Here is a 21,633-nt window from a genome sequence, read left to right as displayed (position 1 = left end):
ATAAAGATTTCTATTTTTTTATACGCGGTAGATACATATTCTTTCTATCTATTCTGGGTGTTATGTTCCCTGCGCTTTTTGTGCTTTTAGGTTGTTCTACGGTATAGTGGGGACTCCCTTGTTCTGTTGTTTGAGGTTTTTTGTAGGCTTACAAGAAAATAAAAGTTAACATAACTGGTATTGCCGCATCCGTAAAAGTATGAACTATCACAACATAGCATTGTTTAACCCGCCCTGTGAACACCATAAAAAAAAATATCTAAAAAACACAAATTGCTGTTTTTTGGTCATCTTAGCTCTAAAAAAAAATGGAATAAATATTGATCAAAATGTTGCATGTATCTCAAAATGGTATCAGTGAAAACTACAGCTCGCCCCGCAAAATGTAAGCATTCACACCGCTAAATTAATGGAAAAATCTAAAAGTTATGGCTCTCAGAATATGGCGACACAAAACATTTTTTTTTTTTAGCAAATCATTGTTTTTTTCCAAAAGTGGTAAAACATAAAACAAAACATATACATTTGGTATCACCGTAATCGTATGAACCTGTAGAATAAGGTGGACATCTAGTTTTTACCGCCTGATGGACACCGTAAAAACAAAATCCCACAAAAAAATGGCATAATGACTGTTTTTTTGCTTATTTCACCCCACAAATAATTTTTTTTTAGCTTCCCAGTACATTATGCGGTACAATAAATGAAAATCTACAACTTCAGCAAAAAGGAAAACTAAAATTGGCCTGGTCTTTAAAGACTTAAGGCTTAAAATACCTTCGGTATTAAGGGGCTGAGACCCAAAATGCATGCGGGGGAAGGGGTTAATCTAGACTGATAAAATTAATCCAGGTTCCAGTCCAGACCCCAAAATTAATCCAGATGGCAGACTAGACCCCCAAATAAATTCAGACCTCAGATCAGATCCCAAAATTCAGACTAGGGCAAAAAAACAAAAAATGAATTTAGACCGCAGACCACAGCCATGAATTCACTTACCGCTCCTCGCACCCTGGTCCTCTTCACCTCTGAGCACTGCCGCGGACACAACGTCTTGAGGCCGTCCATTTTCAAGATGGCTGAATGGCATCATGACCCTGTGCATCGACACCCAGAGGTAAAAAGGATTCTGGAGGGTTAGACAGCAGCAGAGTAAGGCACCAAGCACACGACGGTGCCCGTAATTACGAACCGTCGTATTTATGGGCCACGCTCCCATTATAAAGTATTAGAGCACAGTCCGTAAAATAAAAAAATAGGACAAGTCCTATTGTTTTCGGCAAGTTTCTACGGCATGGACACGTTCACGTAAATATACGGGAAGGTGTCCGTCGGCCATAGAAACTAATAGGCCCGTAATTACGGGCGATTTTACAGTCGTGTGCATGGGGCCTTACTGTAGAGGCCCCAGTTACAACAGTAATTCTGCTACAAAAAAATACGGGTAAAGGTGGGACCCTTTTTTCTCAAAGTATATCCAAGCCCCTGATGGCAGTACCAGCTGTATTGCCCTGATAGTGATACTGGCAATACCACTGCATAATGTGCAATGACTTGATGTCCTAGTAAGATTCAGTGGCGTAACTACCGCCGCAGCAGCCGTGGCGGCTGCTACGGGGCCCGTGGCATGAGGGGGCCCGTGTCGCCCGCCGGCACGGGCCCCCACCATGGCCGGAGGCTCCGCTAGCAGCCGCTATGGCTGCTACAGCGGGACCCCACTGAAGACTACGGCAGAGCAGGGAGGTATCTCCCCGCTCTGCCATCAAACAAAAGACATGTATCCCCTATCCACAGGACAGGGGATACATGTGTGATCGCTGGCAGCGATAAGGAGAACGGGGGACTGAAAGTCCCCTGAAGTTCTCCATCACAAACCTCGGACTTCCGGGGTCTGTGTCTGCAGCTCCGTAGAAATGGATGGAGCGCCGGGCGCGCTTGTGCGCATGCGTGACCCGCGCTCCTTTCATTTTTATTGAGCTGCGCAGTGTAAAGGATCTGCCAGGCACAACTTCTGTGTATACGCCCATAGGTAATCAGTCTGCACCTGAGTCTATGTCTCTGAGACTGACTCCATCTTCCACCACTCAGGATGGCAGGCTTAGGAGCGGGAGAGCCACTGGCGTAGCTATAGGGGTCGCAGCGGTCGCAATTGCGACCGGGCCCCGAAGCCAGGGGGGCCCACGGCCCCCCGCACCACATCAATAAAAAGTTACTATAGTAACTCGGGCCGCGGGCCCCTGTTACTATAGTAACATACTTTACTTACCTTCCTGGTTCCGGATCGCAGCGGAGGTCCTGATGTCAAGCGCTGTGCGCAGCGCATGACGTCACAGCGCTATGCTCCGCGCACAGCATCGAGACGACAGAACTCCCGCCGCGGCCGAAGAGGAAGGTAAGGTTAGCCCTGACTGGCGGGGTCCGACTCCCGGGACCCGCCAATCAGCTGTTTAGAAGGGGCCGCAGCACTCGTACGAGAGCTGCTCCCCTTCATTCCTGTCACTTCATTCCGGTCACACTGTGAATCCGTGTCAGCGATTCACAGTGTGGGCGAGTAGTGAAATGAAGGGGAAGCAGCTCTCGTACGAGTGCTGCGGCCCCTTCAAAACAGCTGATTTGCGGGTCCCGGGCGACACATCAGCTATTGATGGCCTATCCTGAGGATAGGCCATCAATGTTTAGGGACTGCACAACCCCTAAGCCTACGATGTAGCAGGCTTAGGGGGCCCATGAGACAGGATCACAGATTGTGTGATCCTGTCTGCTGGGCCCTGTATCTAAGCCAATCACATGGTAGGCTTAGATACATGGCCCATGCGTGATCCTGTCTGCTGGGCCCTGTATCTAAGCCTACCACACTGTAGGTTTAGATACAGGGCCCCAGCACACAGTAATCTTATACTGTATAAGATTACTGTCTGCTGGACCCTGTATCTAAGCCTACCTTGTGGTAGGCTTAGATACAGGGTCCCACAGACAGTATCACACATGGGCCCTGTATCTAAGCCTTAGGGTACGTGCACAGACACTAATTACGTCCGTAATTGACGGACGTATTTCGGCCGCAAGTACCGGACCAAAAACACTGCAGGGGGCCGGACTCCTAGCATCATAGTTATGTACGACGCTAGGAGTCCCTGCCTCGCTGCAGGACAACTATCCCGTACTGTAATTATGTCTTCAGTACAGGACAGTAGTTCCACGGAGAGGCAGGGAATCCTAGCGTCGTACATAACTATGATGCTAGGAGCCCGGCTCCCTGCACTGTGTTCGGTCCGGTACTTGCGGCCAAAATACGTCCGTCAATTACGGACGTAATTAGTGTGTGTGCACATACCCTAACACATGTGTTACTAATCATTTTTTGTGTGTTTTCTTACAGGTTCGGTTGTTGGACTACGTCGGATTCCAGGACTACTTCGATGACACCTTTTTTTTATTAATAAAATGGTTAATTAGGGCTGTGTGGGTTTTTTTTTTATTTCAATAAAATATTTTTTCTATGTCTTTGTGTTTTTTTTTAAACTATATTACTACCGCCTTAGTAATGGCCGCCGGCTGATTGACAGCATCCATTGCTAAGGCGGGGCTTAGTGTTAGCCGATGCAGAGGCTAACACTATCCCCCATTATTACCCCGGTACCCACCGCCACCAGGGGTGCTGGGAAGAGCCGGGTACGATCCAGTACTTGACCATCTGTAGTGATGGTCGGCCACTGGGGTGGCCGCTGGCTGGTATTATCAGGAGGGGAGAGGCCAAAAACAGTGGCCCTTCCCACCCTGGTGATGCTAGGCTACTGCTGCTTTATTGTATCTGGCTGGTTATGAAAAATGGGGGGGACCCCACGTCATTTAAAAAAAAAAAAAAATAATTGGAAAGAACGATGTCGGGTCCCCCCCAATTTTCATAACCAGCCAGATACAACACAGCAGCAGCAGGCAGCATTACCAGGGTGGGAAGGGCCACTGTTTTTGGCCTTCCCCAGCCTAATACTACCAGCCTGCGGCCACCCCGGTGCCTGCCCGTCACTACAGATGGTCGGCTACTGGTTCGTACCCGGCTCTTCCCAGTACTCCTGGTGGTGGTGGGTACCGGGGTAATAATGGGGGTTAGTGTAGCCTCTGCACCGGCTAACATTAAGCCCCGCCTTAGTAATGGAGGTTGCCAATCAGCCGGCGGCCATTACTAAGGCGGTGATAATAAAGTCTAAAAAGATACAAGCACATAGAAAAAATATTTTATTGAAATAAAAAAACACAACCCTCATTAACCATTTTATTGAGAATAAAAAAAACGCTGTCATTGAAGTCCTCGAATCCGAAGTCCAACAACCGAACCTGTAAGGCTGGGACACAACCATGTTACGTCCGTAATGTACGGAACGTATTTCGGCCGGAAGACCCGGACCGAACACACTGCAGGGGGCCGGGCTCCTAGCATCATAGTGATGTACTATGCTAGGAGTCCCTGCCTCGCTGCCGGACAACTGTCCCGTACTGTAATCATGATTACAGTACGGGACAGTAGTTCCACGCAGAGGCAGGGACTCCTAGCATAGTACATCACTATGATGCTAGGAGCCCGGCCCCCTGCAGTGTGTTCGGTCCGGGTCTTCCGGCCGAAATACGTTCCGTACATTACGGACGTAACATGGTCGTGTGAACCCAGCCTTAAAAAACACAAACACACAAAAATAATCAGTAACACATAAAGAAGCAAAATTATTATTCTTACCTATCCTGGGTCCAGCGCTGAAGCCGCAATGTCAGCGAGCTGGGCCCTGTATCTAATCCTATCATGTGTGATACAGTCTGCTTTGCTTTGTATCTAATCCAATCATGTGTGATACTGTCTGCTAGGCCCTGTATCTAATCGTATCTTCTGTGATACTGTCTGCTGGGCCCTATATCTAATCCGATCATGTGTGATACTGTCTGCTGAGCCACTGTATCTAATCCTATCACGTGTGATACTGCCTTCTGAGCCACTGTATCTAATCCTATCATGTGTGGTACTGTCTGCTGAGCCACTGTATCTAATCCTATCATGTGTGGTACTGTCTGCTGAGCCACTGTATCTAATCCTATCATGTGTGATACTGTCTGCTGGGCCACTGTATCTAATCCCATCATGTGTGATACTGCCTTCTGAGCCACTGTATCTAATCCTATCATGTGTGATACTGTCTGCTGAGCCACTGTATCTAATCCTATCCATAGTTTATAGGGTCGTAGTGCTATAGATATGCTATGCTGTCTCATATACACACTTTTTTTTGGGGCGGACACATATGTATTGGGGCTATTTCCCGGACATTTTAAGCCCTGAGGGTATGTTCACACGGCAGCGTCCGTAACGGCTGAAATTACGGTGCTGTTTTCAGGAGAAAACAGCACCGTAATTTCAGCCGTAATGGCATGTGCAGGCGTCTTTTGCTGCGTCCATTACGGAAGTAATTGAAGCTGGTTTTCCATGGAGTCCATGGAAAACGGCTCCATTTACGTCTGAAGAAGTGACAGGCACTTTTTTGACGCGGGCGTCTTTTTTACGCACCGCCTTTTGACAGCGGCGCGTAAAAAAAAATGACCGTCGGCACAGAACATCGTAAGACCCATTCTAATGAATGGGCAGATGTTTGCCGACGCTTTTGAGCCGCATTTTCGGACGTAATTCAATGCTAAAACGCCCGAATTACGTCCGTAAATAGTGTGTGTGAACCCAGCCTTAGTGACGCCCCCGGCTGCTAGTGCTGCATTGTTGGGTCACTTAGGAGACCCAGCGATGCAGCTGAAAGCGGACTGTCGGCCATGAGAAGTTTGCGGGGGGGGGGGGGGCCCAGTAAGAATTTTTGCATCGGGGCCCATGAGCCTCTAGCTACGCCCCTGGGGACAGCCTATCGCAGCCTGGCCAGACGGAGCTAGCTCCCGCCCTCTGTCTATTTATACCTGCCTTTCCTGTTCCTCCTTTGCTTGTGATTCTTCTCGTGTGGTTTCCTGGCCCAGCTACAGCTTCTTACTATTTGATCCTGCTCCATACTGACCCTGGCTTACTGACTACTCTCCTGCTCTGCGTTTGGTACCTCGTTCACTCCTGGTTTGACTCGGCTCGTTCACCACTTTTGTTGCTCGCGGTGTTGCCGTGGGCAACTGCCCCATTTCCCTTAGCTTTGTGTACCCTTGTCTGTTTGTCTCGTGCACTTACTGAGCGTAGGGACCGCCGCCCAGTTGTACCCCGTCGCCTAGGGCGGGTCGTTGCAAGTAGGCAGGGACAGAGTGGCGGGTAGATTAGGGCTCACTTGTCCGTTTCCCTACCCCCATCACGACATAATCACAAGCCCAATACCTAGTCTACCCTGGTCCCTGACACTACTATGGACCCACTTGAGACCCTGGCCCAGCAAATGCAGGGTCTCTCCCTACAGGTCCAGGCCCTGGCTCAGAGGGTTAACCAGCCTGACGCTACCATGGTAGTGCCCCTCACCTCACCTCTTGAACCCCACCTCAAGTTGCCTGACCGATTCTCAGGGGACCGGAGGACTTTTCTCTCCTTTCGGGAGAGTTGTAGGCTCTACTTTCGCTTAAAGCCTCACTCCTCAGGTTCTGAGAGCCAGCGGGTGGGTATAATTATGTCCCGGCTCCAGGAAGGGCCCCAAGAGTGGGCCTTCTCCTTGGCTCCTGACGCCCCTGAACTTTCCTCCGTTGATCGTTTCTTCTCTGCTCTCGGACTCATTTATGACGAGACTGACAGGACTGCCTTTGCCGAGAGTCAGCTGGTGACCTTACGTCAGGGTAAGAGACCTGTTGAGGAGTATTGTACTGACTTTAGGAAGTGGTGCGTAGCTTCCCGGTGGAATGACCCTGCCTTAAGGTGCCAGTTTAGGTTGGGTCTGTCGAACGCCCTGAAAGACCTGCTAGTTAGCTATCCCTCTTCTGACTCCCTTGACCAGGTTATGGCTTTAGCGGTACGACTTGACCGACGTCTCAGGGAACGACAACTTGAACGTTTTTGTGTTTTCCCCTCTGACTCCCCCATGATGCCTCCCGAGGTCCCGTTGCTTCGCTCTTCCACGGAAGACTCGGAGGTTCCTATGCAACTCGGGGCCTCCGTGTCCCCCCGACAGCGTAGAGAGTTCCGCAGGAAGAATGGTCTCTGCTTCTATTGTGGGGATGACAAGCATCAAGTGAACACCTGTCCTAGGCGCAAGAATAAACAGCCGGAAAACTTCCGCGCCTAAGTGATCATCGGGGAGGTCACTTGGGCACACAGGTATTTCCCGTAAATATGAAACGTAATAAAATCTTGCTTCCCTTTCAGGTCTCTTTTGGTGGTAGGTCTGCTACCGGCAGTGCCTTCGTGGATTCAGGGTCTTCTGCTAATATCATGTCTGTGGAATTTGCTATGTCTCTAGCTATGCCTTTGATTGATTTGCCTAAACCTGTCCCTGTAGTGGGTATCGACTCCACTCCTCTTGCTAATGGTTATTTTACACAGCATACCCCTGTTTTTGAACTCCTTGTTGGCTCCATGCATTTGGAGCAGTGCTCTGTACTGTTGATGCAGGGATTATCGTCCGATTTAGTTTTAGGCCTTCCCTGGTTGCAGTTGCATAATCCCACGTTTGACTGGAATACTGGGGAGCTTACCAAATGGGGTAATGAATGCTTGACGTCATGTTTTTCTGTTAATTCTATTTCTCCCCCTGAGGAGGTGAACACGCTACCTGAGTTTGTTCAGGACTTCGCTGATGTTTTCTCTAAGGAGGCCTCCGAAGTGTTACCTCCTCATAGCGAATACGATTGCGCTATCAAATTGGTACCAGGAGCTAAGCTCCCTAAGGGTAGGATATTTCATCTTTCTTGTCCCGAACGTGAAGCCATGAGAGAGTATATCCAGGAATGCCTGGCCAAGGGTTACATTCGCCCCTCTACTTCTCCGGTAGGTGCTGGCTTCTTCTTCGTAGGGAAGAAGGATGGTGGTCTTAGGCCATGCATTGACTACCGTAACTTGAATAAGGTCACTGTAAGGAACCAGTATCCCCTTCCTTTGATTCCTGATCTCTTTAATCAGGTTCAGGGGGCCCACTGGTTCTCTAAGTTTGATCTACGGGGGGCGTATAACCTTATCCGCATCAAAGAGGGGGATGAGTGGAAGACTGCGTTTAACACGCCCGAAGGTCATTTCGAATACCTCGTCATGCCCTTTGAGTTGTGTAATGCTCCTGCGGTCTTCCAGAATTTCATAAATGAGATTTTAAGAGATTACCTGGGGGTATTTCTTGTAGTGTACCTTGATGACATACTGGTGTTTTCCAAGGACTTGTCCTCCCACATTGAGCATGTCAGGAAGGTGCTCCAGGTCCTTTGGGAAAACAAACTGTTTGTGAAAACCGAAAAATGTGTGTTTGGGGTACAGGAGATACCATTTTTGGGTCAAATCCTCACTCCTCATGAATTCCGCATGGACCCCGCCAAGGTCCAGGCTGTGGCGGAATGGGTCCAACCTGCCTCCCTGAAGGCGTTACAGTGTTTCTTGGGGTTCGCTAATTATTACAGGAGATTTATTGCTAACTTCTCGGTCATCGCTAAGCCTCTTACGGACCTCACTCGCAAAGGTGCTGATCTCCTCCACTGGCCTCCTGAGGCTGTCCAGGCTTTTGAGGTCCTTAAGAAGTGCTTTATCTCGGCCCCGGTGCTGGTTCAGCCCGACCAAATGGAGCCATTTATCGTGGAGGTTGACGCATCCGAGGTGGGAGTGGGGGCTGTCTTGTCCCAGGGTACCAGGTCCCTCACCCATCTCCGTCCCTGTGCCTACTTCTCCAGGAAGTTTTCGCCCACTGAGAGTAACTGTGATATTGGCAACCGTGAACTCTTAGCCATTAAATGGGTATTTGAAGAGTGGCGCCACTTCCTGGCGGGGCTAGGCACCAGGTAACGGTCCTTACCGACCACAAGAATCTGGTTTTCCTAGAATCTGCACGGAGGCTAAACCCGAGACAAGCTCGATGGGCGCTATTTTTTACCAGATTCAACTTTTTGGTTACCTATAGGGCTGGGTCTAAAAATATTAAGGCCGATGCACTGTCGCGTAGCTTCATGGCCAGCCCTCCTGCTTGTATTTTGCCTCCTGGTATAATCATTTCTTCTATTGATTCTGATTTAGTCTCTGAAATTGCGGCTGATCAAGGTTCAGCTCCCGGGAACCTTCCTGAGGACAAGCTGTTTGTTCCCCTGCAATTCCGGCTAAGGGTACTTAGGGAAAATCATGACTCTGCACTATCTGGTCATCCAGGCGTCCTGGGTACCAAACACCTCACCTCATTGCCAGAAACTATTGGTGGCCTGGGTTGCCTAAAGACGTTAAGGCCTACGTCACCGCTTGTGAGGTTTGTGCTAGGTCCAAGACTCTCAGGTCCCGACCAGCGGGCTTACTACGTTCTTTGCCCATTCCCCAGAGACCTTGGACCCATATCTCCATGGATTTTATCACCGATCTGCCTCCATCTCAAGGCAAGTCGGTGGTGTGGGTTGTAGTAGACCGCCTCAGTAAAATGTGCCACTTTGTGCCCCTCAAGAAACTACCCAATGCCAAGACGTTAGCCACCTTGTTTGTCAAACACATCCTGCGTCTCCATGGGGTCCCTGTCAATATTGTTTCGGACAGAGGGGTACAATTTGTTTCATTGTTTTGGAGAGCCTTCTGTAAAAAGTTGGAGATTGATCTGTCCTTCTCCTCTGCCTTCCATCCTGAAACTAATGGCCAAACTGAGAGGACTAATCAATCTCTAGAACAATATTTAAGGTGTTTTATCTCTGACTGTCAATATGATTGGGTCTCATTCATTCCCCTCGCCGAATTTTCCCTTAATAACCAGGTCAGTAACTCGTCAGGGGTCTCCCCCTTTTTCTGTAATTTTGGGTTTAATCCACGGTTCTCCTCCGTTTCACCTGGTAGTTCCAACAATCCCGAGGTAGAGGTCGTTCATCGGGGACTGTGCACAGTCTGGGCCCAGGTTCAGAAGAACCTAGAGGCGTCCCAGAGCGTACAAAAAACTCAGGCTGATAGAAGACGTTCTGCTAACCCCTTGTTTATGGTTGGGGATCTGGTGTGGTTATCGTCTAGGAACTTGCGCCTTAAGGTCCCGTCCAAGAAGTTTGCTCCCCGGTTTATTGGGCCGTATAAGGTCATTGAAGTCCTCAATCCTGTCTCCTTCCGACTGGAGTTGCCCCCATCTTTTCGAATACACAACGTATTTCATGCCTCCCTCCTTAAACGCTGCTCCCCGTCCTTGGCTCCCTCGAGGAAACCTCCTGTTCCCGTTCTCACCCCTGAGGGGGTGGAATTCGAGGTGGCCAAGATTGTGGACAGCAAGGTGGTCCAAGGCTCCCTCCAGTACCTGGTCCATTGGAGAGGATACGGGCCTGAGGAGAGGACTTGGGTACCCGCCCGGGATGTTCACGCTGGGGTATTGGTCAGGAAGTTCCACCTTCGTTTTCCCAATAAACCAGGTCCACTTAGAAAGGGTCCGGTGGCCCCTCATAAAAGGGGGGGGGTACTGTAAAGGATCTGCCAGGCACAACTTCTGTGTATACGCCCATAGGTAATCAGTCTGCACCTGAGTCTATGTCTCTGAGACTGACTCCATCTTCCACCACTCAGGATGGCAGGCTTAGGAGCGGGAGAGCCTATCGCAGCCTGGCCAGACGGAGCTAGCTCCTGCCCTCTGTCTATTTATACCTGCCTTTCCTGTTCCTCCTTTGCTTGTGATTCTTCTCGTGTGGTTTCCTGGCCCAGCTACAGCTTCTTACTATTTGATCCTGCTCCATACTGACCCTGGCTTACTGACTACTCTCCTGCTCTGCGTTTGGTACCTCGTTCACTCCTGGTTTGACTCGGCTCGTTCACCACTCTTGTTGCTCGCGGTGTTGCCGTGGGCAACTGCCCTATTTCCCTTAGCTTTGTGTACCCTTGTCTGTTTGTCTCGTGCACTTACTGAGCGTAGGGACCGCCGCCCAGTTGTACCCCGTCGCCTAGGGCGGGTCGTTGCAAGTAGGCAGGGACAGAGTGGTGGGTAGATTAGGGCTCACTTGTCCGTTTCCCTACCCCCATCACGACACGCAGACCCCGGAAGTCAGAGGTTAGTCATGGAGAACTTCAGGGGACTTTCAGTCCCCCGTTCTCTCTATCGCTGCCAGCGATCACTCATGTATCCCCTATCCTGTGGATAGGGGATGCATGTTATTTGTAGCACACACTGTAGGTCGCATTTTTTTGGGGGGTTGGGGACGCTGTATGGCGTTCCCTACAGGGGGGGCTGTATGGCGTTCCCTACAAGGGGGCTGTATGACATTACCTACAGGGGGGGCTGTATGGCGTTATCTATGGGGGGGCTGTATGGCGTTATCTACAGGGGGCTGTATTGCGTTATCTACAGGAGGGGCTGTATGGCGTTATCTACAGGGGGGCTGTAAAAAAGGCACTATCTACAAGGGGGGGGATTGTGTGACACCCAGGGGAGGGGGGGCCCCAGTCAAAAGTTTGCTATGGGGCCCAGTCTTTCCTAGTTACGCCCCTGGTAAGATTATTATTATTATGTATACAATATGCATATTAAGAAAGGCTTAATTTGCCCAATGAGAATTTGTTGCAAAGTTATATACAAAATATGGACAAACTAATCTATTTGATAATGGTTTTTTTTTAACTGAACATTGCGATACTAGTCTGAATAAAGTTGTTGTGCAGTTCTCATCTCAATCTAACCAATCTTTGACGACGGACATTCATTCTTAGGGGGGATTCACACGAACGTGTATTGGGTCCGTGCGGGCCGCGTTGTTTTCACGCGCCACGCACAGACCAATACAAGTCTATGGGGCAGTACAGACAGTCCGTGCTTTTTGCGCAGCGTTTGTCCGCTGCGCAAAAAGCGCGACATGCTCAATATCTCCGCGTATTTCGCGCATCACACACCCATTGAAGTCAATGGGTGCGTGAAAACCACGCAGGTCGCACGGAAGCACTTCCGTGCGAACCGACTGAAACAGCGCACCAGCTGTCAAAAGGATGAATGTAAACAGAAAAGCTCCACGTGCTTTTCTGTTTCCAAACATCCAAACGGAGTGTCTTTGAGATGAGCGAACCCGGACAACCGAACCGAACTTCACCGGGTTCGGCCGAACTCGTTTTGGCCGAACCCGGCAAAAAAATTTCCGGTACGCGACGTCAGGAGATAGTCACTGTCCAGGGTGCTGAAAGAGTTAAACTGTTTCAGCACCCTGGACAGTGACTTCCGATCCCAATATACATGAACGTGTAAAAAAAAAAAGAAGTTCTGACTTACCGATAACTCCCGGCTTCTTCCTCCAGTCTGACCTCCCGGGATGACAATTCAGTCCAAGTGACAGCTCCAGCCAATCACAGGCCAAGCACAGGCTGCAGCGGTCACATGGACTGCGGCGTCATCCAGGGAGGTGGGGCCCGATGTCAAGAGAGGCGCGTCACCAAGGACGCGTCACCAAGGCAACAGCCGGGAGGGAAGTTCTCGGTAAGTACGAACTTTTTCTTTTTTTTTAACAGGTTTCTCGATATTGTGATCGGCATTCACTGTCAAGGGTGCTGAAAGAGTTACTGCCGATCAGTTAACTCTTTCAGCACCCTGGACAGTGACTGACGTCGACTAGACTCATCTCTATGATGGCGGCTGCGCGAAAATCACGCAGCCGCGCATCATACACGGATGACACACGCAGCTGTCAAGTGGTTTTTGCGCGCGCAAAATGCCGCGTTTTTTGCGCGCACAAAAACGCAACGTTCGTCTGAATCAGCCCTTATGGTAACTGGAGCTCCCCTCTTCCTTAGCTACACATTAGATGTCCCCTTTCCTGGGTACAGGTGACAGGTGACATCGCTGTGGCTAATGGAGGATCCTGGTAGTCATATATTTAGGGGAGAAGCAGAGTTTTTATAAAACTGACTGCCTTCATTATTTACTCATGCCTCTAATCACAGTAACGATGGGGGACAGTTCACTATATGGGATCTGAGAGGACTAAACCTCTTTTTCTTTGTCCAACTTATCGGACTGCCTTCACTCAGTCAGAAATGTGTTCAATAGGCCTAGCAAAATTATAGTGTTTTGATATACTGTGACATGCTATAAGAGCGGATTTACATGAGCGTGTGCGTTTTTGCGCGCGCAAACAACACAGTGTTTTGCGTGCGCAAAAGGCACTTCACAGCTCCGTGTGTCATCACCATATGATGCGTGGCTGCGTGATTTTCACGCAGCCGCCATCATTATGACACTCTGTTTGGTTGTTTGTAAACAGAAAAGCACGGTGTGCTTTTCTGTTTGCAAACATACTTTTGACTGCAGCTGCACAAATCACGCACGTCTCACGGAAGTGCTTCCATGTGGTGCGCGTGATTTTCCCGCACCCATTGACTTCAATGGGTGCGTGATGCGCGAAAAATGCAGAAATATAGGACCTGTCGTGAGTTTTACGCAGCGGACTTACGCTGCGCAAAAATCACTGACAGTCTGCACTGCCCCATAGACTAGCATAGGTCCGTGCGACGCGCGTGAAAAACACGCGCGTTGCACGGACGTATTACACGTTCGTGTAAATCCTCCCTAAAGGATATAAAGGACGTATTATCAGAAATGTGCCTACTATTTAAATAAGGTTTTTATTATAAACATATTGGCCCACATTTACTAATGCTGTCTAATAGTTAGCCAGTGTAAGCTTAGACAAGGCAGACATCAAATTTATCACAGTGGTGCATGCTGCATGATCATTTTGGTGCATCTTGCATGATCTGTTAGACACTTTTCTCTTCCTTATACCACGTTTGATTCGGCATATTTTGCACCAGAATTTGTCGCGTTTTTGTCGCACATTGGTGTATGTAAAATCACACCCCTTTCCAGCATGTCCTGCCCTCTTTATCTCTAAGCCATGCCCCCTTTTCGGAACACTTTTAAAAAGTGTTCAGCAAGGTGCAAACATTAAAATTGCATCAAGCTGCGCCACTTTGCGCCAAAATTTGGCACAGTTTTTAAAACTTTTAAGAACCAGACACAGTAGTTAATCTGCCCTATTGTTTTTAAGTGACTATTCACATTAAAAAAAAATCTTGACATTTTTCACACTGGCCACTAAACCAGTCACAATAGGCTGTTTTTTTTCAGCTCACTTGTCAGCTTTGCTGTATAGATTGTGACTATATTAGAAGGTTCATCTCATTATCATTAGAGGGTGGTTGAGTTAGACAGCTTTATTGGACTGCTGGAGGGCTAGACAAGGCAAGGTAGTAACGCTGTACAAACAGATATGACTCTGTGTCACATTGGGTACGTGGACCCACTGGGCCGTACCGCCTTGGCTGTATGGCAGCTGGCCAACAGGACACAGGTCACAGTCTATAGTTCATATAGTGTACCTGTGGAAGCTCGGACAGTAGCAAGACAGGTTCGACTGGGACTAAGCAGCAGGCAGGTAGCAGGCAGGCGCCAGGCGTGATGTAGCAGGACAGGCATGTACTCAGCACAACACGACTACAGCTCAGCACGGCACTTGACCAGGATAGCACGGGATACAGGTTACAGGCAGAAGGAACGGGAAACACTGGGAACTGGAAAACACTAGGAGACCATTTGCTTAGACAAACTTAAGATAGGACAACAACGCTCAGGCAAGGCAGGAAGGGGCTGGGCCCCTCTTATAGTCCAGGGTGCTAATTTTGACTTCTTGAGAATACACAAATTCAGCAGCATAATATGTGCTGTATGGTAGCTGCTCAAATGATTATATGCAATTAACAAATACCCCTGAGGACGTTCCCCTCTGGTTCAGAGGGTTGCAGAAACGCGTTGGGAGATTGCTCAAAATTTCTAACTTGTGGCAAACAGACCACATTTATATTTGCTAAGTTCTCTGTTCATGTTTTAATTGGTGCACCTAGCATCGGTGCCTGTGGAACATTCATATTGGACTGAGCTACTTTGTATCGTTGTGGCAAACGGACGAGTGGTGGCAATCACTACTCCTGTCGGGTGTTGTATCGACACTATAGGTGTACCAATCATTATCTTATGTTTACACCTGATCAGGGAACTGTGTCTCTGTTTTGCCAAACGCCTATTCACAGTAAAATTGGCATGAATGCCCTATTTTAAATACTACTTAATAAAGACATTTTAAACGTTTATTTAGGCAGGACTTCATATACATCAATATTAAACGTACACTAATTATCTTGTTACCATTGGAATTTAGTGACATTAGGAGCTTTAAGATTCTGGAATGGACAATTCTCTGGCTGGGGGTTCATCTCCTGGAGGAGCCCCTGACGCCACTGTCCATACATGGACAGTGATATTAGAAGCGTAGAGATGCTGGAATTCCTGACCAGAGCATCGGCAACACTCTGGCTGGGGATTCCGCTCCTGGAGAAAGCCCCTGACATCACTATCCATACATGGACAGGGACGTCAGAGGCTGTCCTAGGGCCGGAATCCCCAGGCCAAGCGCTATCTGATGCTCTTCTTGGGGACTTTGGCTTTGGGGAAGCTCCCCGAGGTATACATTTAATGTATGCCATACAGTGACAACCGTCACACAAAGGCTCCCTTGTTAAAAAAACGTAAACCTCATGGTATATGTACTTTTTCAGAATTCCTCAAGATGGAATAGCGTAGTCTACTACGTTATTCCATCCTTCCAAAAATGTTATACTGATGTATACCAGACAGATGGAGCCCTGAATGGACACTATTTTGGCCTTCGTCAGGCTAATAAAGCCGTATGGACAGGTTTAGCGTGTACTTCGGGCGTTTTCCCGACATACCGTACACGCTAAATGAAGGACTAAAATGCAATGTGAATCGGGGCTTAGTGGGATACTTTTATAGCATTGTTGTTTGGTCACTTATTCTTGCGCCATTTTTCATACAGTTTTTTATGAATCTGTGTTTAAACTGAGGTAGTTATGGAAGTGTAACTCACTGAGTGATTGAATATAAGTATGTTTATCTTTTCTGGCAATTATCTTATTACAGAGTAGCAAAGAAGTCTTAAATGTAACTTTTATTTGTAAACGAAAAAATTACTAAATCAAACTCTAGTAGTATACTGCCTTAGCAGTGAGCTACAGTATTTTATGATTTGATGGGCCGTTTTTCTGATCTATGCTATCCTTGATATGTAACAAGAGATGAGATTAACAATCTAGTTTTACCCTATCAGTAGTTAGAGATAGCCCCCAACACATTGACCGAACGCGTTTCTGCCAAAACAGACATCAGGGGTCTACTATTCGTACTGTTTCATTAGCTTTTCATTAAACATTTTAGCAACTTTGCTGTAGACAATGATAACAGCCTTGATGCTCCAGCTCAAATGCTGGGTTCATAGCCAGTCTAAAGGTTATAAAGCGCAGAATAACGATATAGCAAGTCGTAATGTTTGAAAGACCATTATATGTAAAGATAATCGTAGGTTTTTTCATAACTGATCGCTTTTAAGATCGCTTCTCTTTCCTCCTTCTCTCCCGATTTCTCTGCTAACGACCCTCAGATGCCTTTTTACACGATGATATATAATGCCGATGAACGAGAATTTTTAGGCCATCATAAAAGACGCGGCTAATGACAAAGCAATCAATTTCTTGTTGATTGTTCAAGTGCTGAACATGTTTACATTAGCCACGATTACAAACTTTTACTGGATCTTACGATAATTTGCACAATAATTGCCACATGCAGATGGCCCTTTAGAAACAGCAACTTTATGCCTGCATAGTCTGTTCTGAAAAATTTTGTGGCATGTTGCAAGGAGTTCATGTCAACAAAGGAGACACTGGCCAACGCTTGCAAATAAAGTGAGGGTACCACAGTCTATGTTGAGAAGTATAGGTCTATAGAGGCGGACAATATAAGTCAAAGTTCCTCATGGCTTAATACAACCAACACCCTTGTCAATGGTCGTGCATTTGTCATAACTGGAACATAAATTATGTTCATGAACCATTTCAGCTCTCTACCATAAACAGTGTATCGTAAGCCGGCCATACGCATCAAGTAGCATTTGGGCAAACGCTTTTTCGGCCGACAGCAATTTCTCCTGACATCCCCATAAACATACACTCTTAGCTCGGCCCAGCATGCACATTTATTTCAATGGGAAGAGGGGAATGCCGATCCTTTTTTCCCATGACATTTATCGTCAGGGAAAAGTTGAGAAGCCCATACACATAAGATTGTTGGCCGATTCCACCTAAATGTTTTCTTATGTGTATGGCTAGCTTCAGTGTTAGTATCTGGTCAAGTATTTTCAACTAACTTGTTTACTGCACATATGTTAATATTAATAAACTGACCTAGATTCTGTTTTTCTGGGCAGAATCTCCATTGCTTTCGGAATACTCAGCAGCAGTTTCTTATAGGCGAGTTATCAGAGCAGAAAACTTCTAACAGAGAGTTAGAGGTGAGAAGGTTTCGGAGCATCTTTCATGCTGTCATGTGTGACCTCTGCTGTCCACATAAAGATCAGATGTTTTTCCCCTGCTACCTTATAGACGGGGGCACTGCAGTCTCTGCAGCCTTCAGTGCTGTGTAGAAGATGGGGTAAGCACCTCTGACCCCTGCACTCACCCTACACCCTGATACATGAGCTAGGTCTGGGATAGCTCCAGCCAGAGACTTGTGATGACAATGCAGGAGCTGATGACATTGATGTAGTGCCAGGAAGATTGTGTGTACAGGGAAGAAGTCTGTGTTCCTATTACAGGCAGTGGAAGGTAAAGCAGCTTTGATGCTCTGCAGTCTCTGTGTTTTTTTTTTTTCCTGGTCCAGCGTCATGCTGACACTGCTCACTTCTTCATTGGATGTTTCCAGGGACTGACTAAGAATACTGATGGTATTTTACAGAGTAGCTCAGCCACATGGATGAGGATTCCTCAATACCATTCTTCCTTATCATGTATATGGATCCCTTAGAATAGCACATTCTGCTCCATGCTGTAACTGTAGGCTCTGATATTAGTAAAGTAACTATTGCAGGTGGTCACTTGAGTGAAGATTGCCCGCCTGTGTGTGCCAAGTCACCGTGGGTGCTCCTGACATGACTGCAGATGCTATTTGTCCAGGAGAACTAGAGGAGAGATGTCCTATGTGCCTGTGTGTGGATTCTCTGCTCATATGGTGAGTGCTAGGAGCTATTCTTTGCTGCAGTACATTATTTCTCTCTCCTCCTTGTCTCTTTGACCTTCATTCATTAGCTCTGGAGGGAAATGTGATGTAGGTTTGGAAGCTCAGGAATAAAGCTTATTGTCTTATGTATAGAGAATCCCTGAGATCATGCTCCTCATGTCTAAATTTGGCTGTGGGCATTTATTGTAACAAAGCATCATATTAATAAAGGGGCTTCTTTAGGGGTTTATCATTGAGTTCTGCCTGCAAAATACACACCTATACATGACATGCCTGTATAATGTATGTATAGCATATGTGTGCAGATATGTGGTGTATGTGCTTTTATACAGGTGTATACATATGTGTGCATGTGTGTTTGCAATAATATCTCACTTTACTGAGTTTATATTTAGTATCTTATTATTGCCATCTGATTATTTCGTATTTTTAGTACCTATTTGTTATGACATTGACCATTGACTATCATTTTCTATGTTCTTGAGTATCAAGTTATTCACTGATGTAATGTATATATGAGACATTTATTGTATTGCAATAGTAAATCACATTCATTTATTGAATTGTTATTAAAATGAATTCTGCAGCCAGGTGCCCTGTATACCCGGTGGTCTTTTGGGCTTTTTCATGACATTACTTAGTGGTCGGTTACACACATGGAATTGTTTTCATGTGACGCAGACCTGGCAGATTACATCATTGCAGTTTACTGGAGAGATGAGGGAAGCTAGACTGGTATTGATGTACTCCTCCTGGTGACCACACTACAATCATCCTATGTGTTTTCAGTCTGCTACAGAATGATTTAAAGAAAAAAAACAGGGAATATAATCCTTAATAATTTGTTTAATAGTTTAAATTAAATTCAAAGGACCCTGTAATTCCTATGAAATATATATTTATGTTTCCATCATTTATGGATTTCACTCAACTAAATACAAACCCTAAAGGGCAATCGTCTTAGATATGCATCAGCATATCTCCGTCTCCCCCCCCCAAAATCACTGAAAAAAATACAAAAAATAAATAAATAGTAGTTGCACTATTAGGAATATATAATTATGTAACACAGCATAAACTGGTTTACAGATCTATTAGAAATAAATAATAATATTTTAGTTAATTAAATAGTCAAATTTTAGGGATATATTGAAACAATCGAGCAGGTACTCTCCATTGTTTTCATATTTCTTATAGACTTTAATGGAGTGTGACCGTGTATACATGGCCACTTCTCCACTGCTAATGGGTATCCCCATTCTTGGGATGGCTGAACATTTCCCACAAACAGATTTTTATGTCATATCCAGTGAATATGAAGTCTGTCATGGGAAACCTCCTTCGACTACAAGTGTTTTTGATTTGAGGCGCCATAAAAGAAAATCTCCAATAGAATGTATTGCACACGTGGCTAGGTATTCGACATTAAAAAAAACCTCAGCGATCCCATATGGGATAATGATCCTCAGTTCTTTTTTTTGAAGTACAAACTGTCCAGAAAAAAACCTGTGACCTTCCAACAAGATTTGTTTGAATGATTTTTAGATATCAATTACAGATGGACAACTTGCATTGGTCTCGCAGTACCTGAATTACATTTCACACAATACCGGTTTCCTGTGGGATATTTTACAGCAACAGCTGGAGTGTGAAAGAGTGCTGTAAAGAGTGCTATCGCTGTTATGACTTTATTACTATAACAGCAAAGAGGTAGATGCCTAGGGTGAGGCTGTTACGAAGATTCACGAAAATAGACTATGAAGCAGATTGAAGCAAATACACTATGATTTACTATTCTGACAAACAGTAAAGTAATATAAAGAGGCACATGTCCAAAAATTTGGGCGTCAAGATCTTTTCTGCGGCCTTCAAATGACCAACATTTTATTTTCAGCCGCTAAGGTGTTATCCATTTGCTTCAGTCCCCATGCATACAGGCTTGTGTACAGATATATAAAAGTAAAATATTGTCAGCTAAGTAAGCTCGCAAAAAGTCCCAGTCTATGGAACATGGCTGCTATAGGCTGTTGAAGCAGGAGAAGCCAACTCATGGGAATTTATGTATTCCCTTTTCTCTGCACATACACTGTAAAACCTTTTGTTTAGGACCAAGTGCTAGATCATCAAGTATTTGTTTTTTTCTTTTTTATGTTTTTAACTGTGCATTTTTGAGAGTGGGGTAGTTAGGGGCAGGATATAAGCGGATTAGGTGCCCACCTAAGGTGCAATTGAGAGATGAGGGCACAATTTAATGGATTTTAAAAAAAAACCCCACTAAAGTATGTATGGGATGGAGCTAAAAAAAAGGAGCTTTAGGAGCCAGCAGACCTTACTACATATATGTGTTATGGTGGCCTGCTGGCCTAGTGTTGAAGAGAAATGTAGAATATATTATAAAAAAAAGAATGCTGTAGATTGGTAGGGGGGGGGGGGGGTGACATACAGCAATTCAATTTAATATTTGTCCGTCCAGCAGCTATGCCGAACTTTAGAGATCGAGCGTGGCTGGCGCATTTTGAAACCAAGAAAGCTTCTCCTTCCCCTGGTGGTGGAAGGTGGACCTTGTCTCCCTGCCAGATGATTTCTTGAACTTGATATATGAATAGTTATTCCACTTATTTTTCTCTAGTGTCATATATGAAGTTTGTGGTTGGCATTTGTAAAGAAAAACAGGAGCACATTAGTCATGGCACACACTTTTAGACTCCATTCACAAATCTAAATTCTGAAGGGTAGGTAAGAAGTCCAAATAATAGGATACTTGTGGTGCTTAACATATGTGCGGAATTCCAGTTATTATTCCCCCTGGTACAGAAATGCCAGAGGGAAACTGATGCCAGAATTGATACCATGCTTTCCTACAGGAGCTGGACCTCTCCATGCACCGGACAGAAAAACCCTACATGCAGCATTTTTCTGTTTAGCTAAGTAAGGCTATGGACGCTGGCTAGTGCACAAAGTGTGTCCGCCTCAGGCATAAAACTGGCCTGATACGACTGGTTTGTGATAACCAAGCTTTACTCACCATTGAACATTCAGTAGGGAAAGCTTGGTATCTTTCTTATCTACCATGAACAGAAGCTAGTATATGGCGACTGGGCCTAAAACTAGCCATACAGTATGGATCTAGACCATTTTTTGCCAACTGACAGCAAATTTTTGTGACATGAACGGCATAATAGATAGCAACTGAAGACAGATACCTGTAGAAAAGTTGACCTGCCATGTTGGAACTTTTAGGTGGTTGTCAGGCGTAATCATTGGCAATACTCAGAAAATTATTAATACGAAACAAAAGATAGTCTCCCCATTGCCCATGTCACAGTTCAAGGCAGAGATGACGGCAATTTATCAGTCTAACGTATGGCATTGCCATTCAAAACAACAACCTTTAGAGACTGTCCGTAAATTACAAGTTATT

General features: G+C 46.2%; 1 protein-coding gene across 3 annotated transcripts in view; it reads left to right on the top strand.

Annotated features, from left to right (window-relative positions):
- The window catches only part of ANO4 (anoctamin 4), a 257,106-nt gene that overhangs the window by 56,840 nt on the left and 178,633 nt on the right, over positions 1–21,633 (top strand). The window contains exon 1 of one of the 3 annotated variants that reach the window (XM_075856700.1): positions 17,649–18,203. The exons of the other annotated variants lie outside the window; for them this stretch is intronic. The gene's annotated coding sequence lies outside the window, so the exon portion shown is untranslated. Of the gene's footprint in view, positions 1–17,648; positions 18,204–21,633 lie in introns of those variants that run through there. 3 annotated transcript variants of the gene reach the window in all.

Source organism: Rhinoderma darwinii, chromosome 3 (genome assembly GCF_050947455.1).
Source record: "Rhinoderma darwinii isolate aRhiDar2 chromosome 3, aRhiDar2.hap1, whole genome shotgun sequence".
NCBI classification, from domain to species: domain Eukaryota; kingdom Metazoa; phylum Chordata; class Amphibia; order Anura; family Rhinodermatidae; genus Rhinoderma; species Rhinoderma darwinii.
The sequence above is the reverse complement of the archived record's forward strand: the minus strand, read 5'-3'. Positions and strand labels throughout refer to the sequence as shown.